At 39.2% G+C, this 13,164-nt stretch overlaps 1 protein-coding gene across 1 annotated transcript in view; it reads right to left on the reverse strand.

The window, feature by feature from the left end:
• DNAJC14 (DnaJ heat shock protein family (Hsp40) member C14) overlaps window positions 1–13,164 on the reverse strand; it is a 1,080,043-nt gene that overhangs the window by 680,428 nt on the left and 386,451 nt on the right. The window lies entirely within an intron of this gene.

The following is a 13,164-nucleotide window of genomic DNA, read 5'->3' on the forward strand; positions in this document are numbered from 1 at the left end:
GATGACTATACATGGATGTACATGGAATATATTATACTGAGTAAAATAAATCAGAGGGAGAGAGATAGACACAAAATAGTCTCACTCATCTATGAGTTTTATAAAAAATTAAAGACATTATTGTAATAAATCCCAGAGACAATAGAGTAAGGGCTGGAAGAGCCAGAATGACCAGCTTACAATTTGAACCTTACCACAAAGAATGGTGAATGCTATTAAGGAAATAATTATACTAACAACTAGTGTGACAATGTTTAAGAGTGAGAGAAGTAGAATGCATGGTGAGGGAGAGGGAGGGGACTGGTAAAGAGGGTATTCTTTTTATGACTAAAACCCAAATACAATCATACTTATAATCATGGTACCTAAATAAAGATTTTATATATTTAAAAAAAGGTCACTATGACAAATGTTCAGAGTGAATGACCCTCCCTATAATATAAAATTTGGGATTCCCTATTACTATTAAATAAACAACTTTTTTCTATATGTAGATTTCCAATTTGAATGTGCCTATACAAAAAAGAAATAATGCCGCATGATACTACTCTGCATATGGGGATAATATAACAAGCTAAGTAATACCTATGACCTGGTTCTAACATGAACTTAGAACCTAAAAGACTAGAACTTTCTTTTTTTTTTTTTTTTTTTTTTTTTTTTTTTGGTTTTTGGGCCACACCCGGCATTGCTCAGAGATTACTCCTGGCTGTCTGCTCAGAAATAGCTCCTGGCAGGCACGGGGGACCATATGGGACACAGGGCTTTGAACCAACCACCTTTGGTCCTGGATCAGCTGCTTGCAAGGCAAACGCCGTTGTGCTCTCTCTCCGGGCCCAAGACTAGAATTTTCTACTAAATAAATACAAAAAGAGAATTGGGAAAACTACATCTACATAAGAAAATACACAATAAGGAGTGAGTAAGAAATGGCTGCATGTGGGGGTTTCCAGGCAGAGTGCTGATTGCTCTACCTGCAGAGTCTCCACCTGGCTGTGCTTCTTCTGAGGAAACTGAGGACCTGAAGGGAGCCCTGTCCTACTCTTCTCTGTCTTTCCTGAACTCTGGAAGCTCTCCTCAGAGCTCTGGGAAGCGAACTCCAAAAAAACTACTTTCGGGAGCTAGCCAGCGAGCCAGAGAGTGAGTAAGAAATGGCTGGATGTGGGGGTTTCCAGGCAGAGTGCTGATTGCTCTACCTGCAGAGTCTCCACCCGGCTGTACTTCTTCTGAGGAAGCTGAGGACCTGAAGGGAGCCCTGTCCTACTCTTCTCTGTCTTTCCTGAACTCTGGAAGCTCACCTCAGAGCCCTGGGAAGCGAACCCCCAAAAAACTGAAGCTACCCAGCAAATGAGTGAGTAAGAAATGGCTGGATGTGGGGGTTTCCAGGCAGAGTGCTGATTGCTCTACCTGCAGAGTCTCCACCCGGCTGTGCTTCTTCTGAGGAAACTGAGGACCTGAAGGGAGCCAGGTCCTACTCTTCTCTGTCTTTCCTGAACTCTGGAAGCTCTCCTCAGAGCCCTGGGAAGCGAACCCCAAAGAAACTACATTCGGAAGCTACCCAGCGAGCCAGTGAGTGAGTAAGAAATGGCTGGATGTGGGGGTTTCCGGGCAGAGTGCTGATTGCTCTACCTGCAGAGTCTCCACCCGGCTGTGCTCCTTCTGAGGAAACTGAGGACCTGAAGGGAGCCCTGTCCTACTCTTCTCTGTCTTTCCTGAACTCTGGAAGCTCACCTCAGAACCCTGGGAAGCAAACCCCCCAAAAACTGAAGCTACCCAGCAACTCTCCTCAGAGTCTTGGGAAGTGACCCCAAAAATACAGCATTCTGAAGCTGCCAAGCAAGCGAGTGAAAACTACGCCTGTCCAGTGGGGCCCGACTGTGAAAAACTGTGAGTGCTGCCTGTGTGTGTCTCTCTACTATCCTGCTGCGTGAACCTCTTGAGAGTGGGCTGAAAAGAGGCTCCAGAAGGCACTTAGCTCCACTTCGATACACAGCCGTGCACTCTTTCTAAAAAAATAACACCATCACAAGAAGAAGAAAAAAAAACACACTAAGAAATGTGTTGGATCACAGAAGCAAGAACTTCTCTCCAGACTGTCTTCTCTTCTGCATGCTCGGGCCTAAGATTTGATCCTGTGTGAGGCTTCATCCACGGAAGACTCCCCTACCTTGGAGGCAAGCAGGCCCATCCAGAAAGGGCAGAGCCAGAGAAGTGTGCTGCCTGCATCATATAACCAATGAATACCACCACAACACGTAGAAAAACCCACAATACAAGTGTGACAATGGGGAAACGCAGGCCAGCATCAGACATAGAGAATGAAGATGACAATTCTGATGACCAGTTAATGACCAATCAACCTCTCAGATAAGGACTTTAGAGTAGCAATATGGAAGATGCTCAAAGACCTCAAAAAAACCATGGATAGAGTGGAACAGAACACTAATGATAATCAAGAAAATATGAAGACAGAAATCACAAAACTCCAAACTGAAATAACATGTCAACTAACAACACTGAAAAATTCAGTAAACGAAGTGAATGACAAAATGGATAAGCTCTGGGACAGGGTATCAGAAGCTGAGAATAGACTTGGTGCTGTGGAAGATGAGATACATAACAATTCCATACAGCAGGAGAGATTGGACAAAAAACTTAAAGCAAATGAACAGACAATGGAAAAATTAGTCAAAGAATGGGAACAGATGAAAATAGAAGTCTATGATAAGATCAACAGAAACAACTTAAGAATCATTGGAGTCCCAGAGACCCAGGAAGAAAATTTCCAGGAAGAATCAACGGTCAAGAACATCATTAAAGAGAAACTTCCAGAGCTAAAGAATATATGTGATCAAATCCTGCGTGCTCGAAGAGTACCAACCAAAAGAGACCCAAGAAAAACCACCCCAAGACACATCCTAGTCACAATGACAAATCCCACAGATAGAGACAGAATTCTGAAAACAGCAAGATCAAAAGGGGAAATTACATTCAAGCAAGCATCCTTGAGATTTACAGCAGACCTGTCACCAGAAACACTCAATGCCAGAAAGCAGTGGTGGGATATTGTGACAAGACTGAATGAAATAAATGCTTCACCTAGAATACTGTACCCAGCAAAACTCACTTTCCGGTTTGACGGAAGAATACATGGTTTCACAGACAAAAAACAGCTCAGAAACTTTATAGACTCAAAATCAGTCTTAAGAGAAAAACTGAAAGACCTAATTTAAAACAAGACTAACCAAAAGACACACCAAATTTCGATATAAAGATGGCATTAAATCCCAGGACAATTCTTTCTCTCAACGTCAATGGACTAAATGCACCAGTTAAGAGACACAGAGTGGCTAAATGGATCAAAAAACTCAATCCAACCTTCTGCTGCCTACAAGAAACGCACCTGAATAGTCAGAACAAACATAGACTCAAAATAAAAGGCTGGAGAAAAATTACCAAGCAAACAACACCCATAAAAAAGCTGGAGTGGCCATACTAATATCAGATAATGCAAACATTATACTCAGGAAGGTTGTAAGGGACAAATATGGACATTTTATATTAATCAAGGGATATGTAGAGCAGAAAAAAATAACTCTCCTAAACATATATGCACCAAATGAGGGGCCAGCAAAATATTTAAAACAACTGTTGACAAATCTGAAAAACAATATCAATAACAACACAATAATTGTGGGGGACCTCAACACTGCTTTGTCAACACTGGATAGGTCAACCAGACTGAAACCCAACAAGAATATACTAGACCTGAGGAGAGAAATGGAAGAAAGAGGCCTAGTGGATATATATAGGACACTTCATCCCCAGAAACCTGGATACACATTCTTCTCCAATGTACATGGGACATTCTCCAGGATAGACTACATGCTGGCACATAAAACATACCTCCATAAGATCAAGAGGATAGAAATTTTGCAGACTACCTTCGCTGACCACAAGGCTCTGAAATTATTTGTGAATTCCAAAGGGACTCAGAAGAAAAACTTTAACACCTGGAAGTTAAACAACCTCATACTCAATAACCAGTGGGTCCGAGATGAGATCAAGGAGGAAATCAAAAGGTTCCTGGAAACAAATGACAATAAAGACACAAACTATCAGAACTTATGGGACACAGCAAAAGCAGTACTGAGAGGAAAATTTATAGCTTTGCAAGCACACATCAGGAAAAAAGAAGGAGCTTACCTGAGTAGCTTAATGACACAGCTAATAGAACTAAAAAGTACTCAACAAAAGGACCCATAAATAGGAAGACAGAAGGAAATAACAAAGCTGAGAGCAGAAATCAACGAAGTGGAAACCCAAAAAACAGTCCGAAAGATCAACGAAAGCAGAAGTTGGTTCTTTGATAAAATAAACAAGATTGATAGACCACTGGCAAACCTAACAAAGAAAGAGAGAGAGAGAAACTTGATAACTCGTATTAGGAATGAAAAAGGAGAGATCACTACTGATATGACAGAGATTCAAAGGGTAATCAAAAACTACTTTGAAAAACTCTATGCCACTAAAAATGAGAACCTGGAAGAAATGGATAAATTCTTGGACTCTTATAATCTTCCACGGTTGAAAGAAGAGGATGTAGCATATCTAAACACCCCCATCACCATTGATGAAATAAAAATGGTAATCAAAAGTCTGCCCAAAAACAAAAGCCCAGGCCCAGATGGATTCACTAATGAATTCTATCAAACTTTCCAAGAGGAACTACTACCAATCCTGGCAAGACTCTTTCATGAAATTGAACAAGTGGAAACACTCCCAAATAGCTTTTATGAAGCCAACATCACCTTGATACCTAAACCAGACAGAGATGCCACCAAAAAAGAAAATTACAGACCAATATCGCTGATGAATGCAGATGCAAAGATCCTCAACAAAATCCTGGCAAATAGGATTCAATACCTCATTAAGAAGATCATCCACTACGATCAAGTAGGTTTCATCCCAGGAATGCAAGGCTGGTTTAACATCCGTAAGTCTATCAACATAATACACAACATCAACAACAAGAAAAATAAAAACCACATGATCATATCAATAGATGCAGAGAAAGCATTTGATAAGGTCCAACACCCATTCTTGATCAAAACTCTCAGCAAGATGGGAATGGAAGGAACCTTTCTCAATATAGTGAAGGCCATCTACCACAAGCCAGTGGCAAATATTATCCTCAATGGAGAAAAACTAAAAGCCTTCCCTCTAAATTCTGGCACAAGACAAGGCTGTCCTCTCTCACCACTCCTATTCAACATAGCACTGGAAGTACTTGCTATAGCGATTAGGCAAGAAAAAGATATCAAGGGAATCCAGATAGGAAAGGAAGAAGTCAAGCTCTCACTGTTTGCAGATGACATGATGCTCTACTTAGAAAACCCTAAAGACTCTACCAAAAAGCTTCTAGAAACAATAGACTCATATAGCAAGGTGGCAGGCTACAAAATTAACACACAAAAATCAATGGCCTTTCTATACACCAATAGTAATAAGGAAGAAATGGACATTAAGAAAACAACCCCATTCACAATAGTGCCACACAAACTCAAATATCTTGGAATCAACTTGACTAAAAATGTGAAGGACCTATACAAAGAAAACTATAAAACTCTGCTCCAAGAAATAAGAGAGGACACGCGGAAATGGAAACACATACCCTGCTCATGGATTGGCATGATTAACATCATCAAAATGGCAATACTCCCCAAGGCATTATACAGATTCAACGCTATCCCTCTAAAGATACCCATGACATTCTTCAAAGAAGTGGATCAGGCACTTTTGAAATTTGTTTGGAACAATAAACACCCTAGAATAGCTAAAGCAGTCATTGGGAAAAAAGAATATGGGAGGAATTACTTTCCCCAACTTTAAACTTTACTACAAAGCAATAGTTATCAAAACAGCATGGTATTGGAATAAGGACAGACCCTCAGATCAGTGGAATAGGCTTGAATACTCAGAAAATGTTCCCCAGACATACAATCACCTAATTTTTGATAAAGGAGCAGGAAATCCTAAATGGAGCAAAGAAAGCCTCTTCAACAAGTGGTGTTGGCACAACTGGCTAGCCACTTGCAAAAAATTAAACTTAGAACCCCAGCTAACATCATGTACAAAGGTAAAATCCAAATGGATTAAAGACCTCGATATCAGACCCCAAACCATAAGATATATAGAACAACACATAGGCAAAACTCTCCAGGACATTGAGACTACAGGCATCTTCAAGGAGGAAACTGCACTCTCTAAGCAAGTGAAAGCAGAGATTAACAGATGGGAATATATTAAGTTGAGAAGCTTCTGCACCTCAAAGGAAATAGTGCCCAGGATACAAGAGCCACCCACTGAGTGGGAGACACTATTCACCCAATACCCATCAGATAAGGGGCTAATCTCTAAAATATACAAGGCACTGACAGAAATTTACAAGAAAAAAACATCTAATCCCATCAAAAAATGGGGAGAAGAAATGAACAGACACTTTGACAAAGAAGAAATACAAATGGCCAAAAGACACATGAAGAAATGCTCCACATCACTAATCATCAGGGAGATGCAAATCAAAACAACAATGAGATACCACCTCACACCACAGAGAATGGCACACATCACAAAGAATGAGAACAAACATTGCTGGCGGGGATGTGGAGAGAAAGGAACCCTTATCCACTGCTGGTGGGAATGCCGTCTAGTTCAACCTTTATGGAAAGCGATATGGAGATTCCTCCAAAAACTGGAAATCGAGCTCCCATACGATCCAGCTATACCACTCCTAGGGATATACCCTAAGAACACAAAAATACAATACAAAAATCCCTTCCTTACACCTATATTCATTGCAGCACTATTTACCATAGCAAGACTCTGGAAACAACCAAGATGCCCTTCAACAGACGAATGGCTAAAGAAACTGTGGTACATATACACAATGGAATATTATGCAGCTGTCAGGAGAGATGAAGTCATGAAATTTTCCTATACATGGATGTACACAGAATCTATTATGCTGAGTGAAATAAGTCAGAGAGAGAGAGAAAAACGCAGAATGGTCTCACTCATCTATGGGTTTTAAGGAAAATGAAAGACATTCTTGCAATAATAAATTTCAGACACAAAAGAGAAAAGAGCTGGAAGTTCCAGCTCACCTCAGGAAGCTCACCACAAAGAGTGATGAGTTTAGTTAGAGAAATAACTACATTTTGAACTGTCCTAATATTGAGAATGTATGAGGGAAATGCAGAGCCTGTTTAGAGTACAGGCAGGGGTCGGGTGGGGAGGAGGGAGATTTGGGACATGGGTGATGGGAATGTTGCACTGGTGATGGGTGGTGTTCCTTTTATGACTGAAACCCAAACACAATCATGTATGTAATCAAGGTGTTTAAATTAAAAAAAAAAGAAAAAAATAAAGAAAATGCAACAGGGATTTAAAGAAAAGAGATATTAACTCCAACTGGGCAAACTTGAGCAAACAAATAAACTCCACAGCTGGTGCAATAAAATGTGATTTAAAAAGAAAAAAAAAGAAAATACACAATAAGACATATACCTCTTAAGGAAATACATCTAAAGATATGTACAAAGGAAATATACATATCCCCCTTATGTCTTCTGACAAGGTGGATAAAATTTGGAGCACAGCTTCAGCATGCAACATGGTCTTGTGGAGTCTGAAAAACTGGTCACAGCTGTCACAGATCAGAAAATGTCCTCAAGCTAGAGGTCCCTCAAAAGAAAAATCTGGTAAGAGTAACAGTCCACAGCAAAGAGAGGTAGGAGAAAGGGGCCTCCAAGAGCAAATCAGCAGAGCAGCAGCAGCAGCTTCTTCCTGACTGAGGCAAGGCACTCTGGGAGGATATCCATTCACTTTGGGAACTGAGTGGCAGCTGGTTGGGATGTGGGGAGTGTTCCAGTTCCCAAGGAGTTAAAAACTGAGGGTAAACATTTAAATAGAAAGACAGATCAGGAGTGAGAATGAAAAGGTAGAAAAGGATTTGTAAAGTGGTAAGGAGTGGAGAGTATAAAGGAAGGGTAATGCATAACAGGGGAGAAGGACTATGTACTACATAGATAAGCATTATGTACAATACAGACAGACTTTAGACAGACATAGAGGTGGCCAACATATGCACCCATAAACAGAAAGTGAAGATTGACCCATAGGATGCATTTGAAAAACTGACCCAGGTGGAATGGGTCAGAGCACTTGAAGCAATAGCAAAGCAGTAGGGGGTTTGCCTTGCACATAGCTGACCCAGGACTGACTGGATTCAATCCCAAAATCCCATATGGTACCCCAAGCCAAGAGCAATTTCTGAGACAAAAGCAAGAGTAACCCCTGAGCATCACTGGGTGTGACCCAAAAACATATATATATATATATGTATATATATATATGTATATATGTGTATGTATATATATATGTATATATGTGTATGTATATATATATGTATATATGTGTATGTATATACATATATATATATGAAATAACGGAATCTGAAAAACACGGTAGCTCAATTAAAAATAAAAGAATAATGCCACATGATACTACAGTGCATATGGGGGTAAAACTAACAAGCTAAACAATCCCTATAATCTGGTTCTAACATGAACTCAGAACCCAAGAGAAAATTATCTACTAGTATTTCCTACTAATAGATTCAAAAAAAAAAAGGAATGGTTAAACTAACTCTACATAAGAAAATAGATAAGAATTATACCTATTAAGGTAATACATCTAAAGAAATGCATAAAAGAAATACACATATCCTCTTTTAAGTCTTTTGAATTACTAGCGATAAGGTCCAGAGCACAGTTTCAGCCTACAAAATGATCTTGTGGAATCTGAAAAATGACTCCCAGCAGTCACATATCAGGAAATGTCATCAAGATGGGAGTTTCTCAAAAATCGAATATGGGAAAGTGCAAAGTAGCAAAGGGAAGTGGGAGAAAAGGGGCCACTGAGAGCAACTCAGCAGGAGTGGAGATGGAAGCTTCTTCTCAGGCTGGGGCAAGGTGGTCTGGGAATCTATCTTTTCACTTAAGAATCTGGTTGGCAGTTGGTTGGGGTGGAAGGAACGTTCTGGTTTCTGACTGGCTCCAGGGGGCAGAAGAACAGGGATGGTGCTGAACTCCTAAAGTTCTTGAACAGACTATATACATGGTTGGTGAGCTTCTGTGTTGTTTATCCATTGTGATCATTGTGTTTTTTACATATTGCTCTGAGGATTATTGACTGGAACACAAAGAAAGTAGCCACATTGCCCTTGGTGTGAAAATGCCACTTAGAAGTCAGAAATTGAAGCTCACAGGTGGTCTGACTTTCTACCTGTTTCCTGGGACACTGTGGCTTGGCACACCTGAGATGGCTAGAAAACCCCTTCCCTAGCCCTAGTGTTTCTCTTTCCTTCAGAGCACATTGACCCTGGTAAGAATGGCTCTTCTGAGTCACAGAGACAACACTGCTGATCAGTATCTTTGCCTCAGGAAATGGAGATGGGAATATTGTAAACCTGAAATTATATTATTTTTAAAATAACCAAATCACAACATCTAAAAGCAAAAAAGTTTAAATGTAAACTATTATTTTATGGTTTGTGGGGCCACACTCAGCTAGTCTCAGAGATTATTACTAGTTCTACAATCAGAGATCACTCTATGGTGGAGGACCTTTCAGAGTGCGCAGGGATAGCTCCTAGATTGCAGATTAAAAGCACACACCCTAACTATTATGGTACAACTCTAGCCTTACCATTAAAAATATTTTTAATGCCAGAGTAACTTTCCTATTTTGTAGAGAAAATGGAAGAAGGATACAAGACCCCTGACCTTTCTACCTCTTTTCAGAAAACAATTATCAGAGCACAAAACACAATGAGTAAAGAGGCAACAGAATATGGAAACCTGGAACTTTAGCTCATGTTATTTAACCACCACAAGCAAAATCAACATATCAATGGAAGGCAAATACCCTAAACTCTTTGTCCTATACTTTAGAATTCATGTGATGCTATTTGTTCTATGCCAATAATATATATATATATAATTGATAATAATATTTAAGGTAGGTTGTTCCACATTATGTCCAGCATCTAGAAAATTGATCATTTCACAAGGCATTTGTACCATATCTGTTCTGTTAATTTCCTCCATGTCTCCTTGGACTTCTTCCCCAGTCCCCTATGAAAATTCAGTACTGGGGTTCTCAGCAAAGAGAGCTCATTAGCATGATCTGAATGGGAGCCTCCAGGGATCTTTTCTCCTTTCCTCAAATGATAATGCTTAGGTCTCCTCTGAATAGAACATTTAAAATATGCTTCAGTCTGTTATAAAAATCAGAAGAAAGATATACTCTCTCTCACAGAATAGAATAAAAGAAATAAATTTGGAAGCAGGTTATAGGTGCACTCCCTATGATCACTATTATAAATAAGCTTAATGTAAATAAATCACATGGTAAAATTATTTGCTACTTAGATTGCATTTAAATTTATATGAAAATTAGTGTGAACTGAAATTAGATATATTTTTACTACTGAATATTTATTTTTGTAAACTTTATTATAACTCAATCAATACTGAGTGGTGGGACAGTAAATAAATTAAATTGTATGCCTTCTTACTTCCACTTCCGACTTCTAAATTGTGATTTATTCCATGAACTTGTGTGAGCAAAATCTCACAGCACTATCCTGAAGCTTAAGGTAAGTACATATCTGCTTCTATAATATCTGTTACCTCTCTATGATTATTAAACAAAATTAAATTAAATATTTTATTTTAAAAGAGCATATGTGTAAGGCTGTAGAGATAACATTGAAGACTTGGTCAAACCAAGTTCAATCAGAAGCCATATGTTTCCCCAACCTAGTCAAAAGTGATTCTGAGTGTTAAGCCAGAAGTAAGCTCTGAGCACAAGGCAGTCGCCAAAAAAGGGGAAAAGTTCTCTGTCTTAGAAAATATTAACAGTAAGGCGCCTGCCTTGCCTGCGCTAGCCTTGGACGGACCGCGGTTCGATCCCCCGGTGTCCCATATGGTCCCCCAAGCCAGGAGCAACTTCTGAGCACATAGCCAGGAGTAACCCCTGAGCGTTACCGGGTGTGGCCCAAAAACAAAAAAAAAAAAAAAAACAAACAAAAAAAAAACCCCAAAAAAAAAGAAAATATTAACAGTAGAGAAATGTATCAGTCAAATGCAGCAGCTTTACTAACAGTTTCAGTTATCCAAATACTACATTCAAATATTGTGGTTCCAGATCCATGGACCATGAACATAAAAATAGAAACTTAATATTTTATCTCACATATATGACATATATTTATGATAAACATAAATAGAAGTAGGTCAAATGTGACCATATAATACTCTACTAATGTGTGAGTGCTTTTGAATGTATCTGAAAGGAAAGAGAATCTGCCTCTCATTCTAAAAAGTCTATAGTTTTCAGCCAAGTGTTCTGGCAGTTTGGTAGCCTGTTGAGGTCTGGATATGCCAGAATATTTTCCCCTATAAAATGGTTTCCAATACCTTTCTTTTTATTAATATTTTTTACAAAAATCATACTAACATTTTACTAATAGTTTAACTATCATTTTACTAACAATTTTTACTAACATTGCTGTAATGAATATAATTCTAAGGATTTTTATAGTAAAGTTATTAAAAATGTGTGTGATAGAATATGAAGGTTTAATTAATATGATGGCACAAGGTGTTAGGTGCCTGACTTGCCAGTGCTAGCCTAGGATGGACCCGGGTTCGATCCCCGAGTGTGCCATATGGTTCCCCAAGTCAGGAGGGACTTCTGAGAGCATAGCCGAGAATAACCCCTGAGCATCACTGGTGTAGCCAAAAAAAAAAAAATAATCATAATAAAAAGGTGTCTTCCACAGACTAAAATGTAGTGAGCAAAAATTATAAGAGGCTAGACACAGATGACACTGGACGAGTTAAGATGTTCTAGAGGGGACCTGGAGAGATAGCACAGTGGTGTTTGCCTTGCAAGCAGCCGATCCAGGACCAAAGGTGGTTGGTTCGAATCCCGGTGTCCCATATGGTCCCCCGTGCCTGCCAGGAGCTATTTCTGAGCAGACAGCCAGGAGTAGCCCCTGAGCACCGCCAGGTGTGGCCCAAAAACCAAAAAAAAAAAAAAAAAAAAAAAAAAAAAAACCAGTAAAAATAGTTCCAGATATCGTGTGATGTAATGTTAATTATGACAGGGAAATGCGTGTTCAAGTTGAATACCAAGATAATCATAAAAAGGTAAAAGTTTCCAGAGTATTTTTGATATCTGAGCAGTTTTTTTATTAAAATGGAAGACTTTCTCAAAAAAATTAAAACTATTATGACAAGTTAGTTGAAATAGTACAAAGATTAAGGCTCAGTTCTCAGCCAGATCTTCCACCAGTTAAAGTTCATTGAACATCCAGTCCAGTAAAGCCAAACACTCAGAGGGTCCCCTAATCACCACTTTAGGTCTTTCAATAAAAGAATATTATGACCAATAATCCCGTAATTTCATTTCTAATAATATGCAACTTATTATCTACTAACATTGCAAGCCCCTCTCAATCAGAAAAGTTAAAGTATGAAATAGGGGAATCCAGATAAAGGAAACATTTTTTGTTTTTAATCCTATCACGCACATTGGAAATTTAAAAAGATTTGTTCATAAGATAAAAATATGAGATATAGTTTAATAGGTGACTTTAGCTTGATCAAAAATATCTGAGAGGGGCTGAAGCGGTGGTACTGCGGTAGGGCATTTGCCTTGCATGCAGCTGATCTAGGACGGACCATGGTTCGATCCCCCAGAGTCTCATATGGTCCTCAAAGCCAGGAGCAATTTCTGAGCTCAGAGCCAGGAGTAACCCCTGAACATTGCTGGGTGTGACCCAAAAACCAAAAAAAAAAAAAAAGAGAGAGAGAGAGAAAAAAATGTTTTGACAAGTTAAATGTAAAAATTTGAACATTAGAGGGCCAGAGTAATAATACAGGGAGGTATGGCATTTCCCTTCCCCTGGGCCAATCTGGGTTTGATCCCAGGCATCGCATATGATCCCTTGAGCCTGCCAAGAGTGATTTTTGAGTGCAGAGCCAGGAGTTATCCTTGAGAATCTCCAGATGTAAACCAAAACAAAAGGGT

The sequence above is a fragment of the Suncus etruscus genome, chromosome 11, assembly GCF_024139225.1.
Source record: "Suncus etruscus isolate mSunEtr1 chromosome 11, mSunEtr1.pri.cur, whole genome shotgun sequence".
In the NCBI taxonomy this organism is placed as follows: domain Eukaryota; kingdom Metazoa; phylum Chordata; class Mammalia; order Eulipotyphla; family Soricidae; genus Suncus; species Suncus etruscus.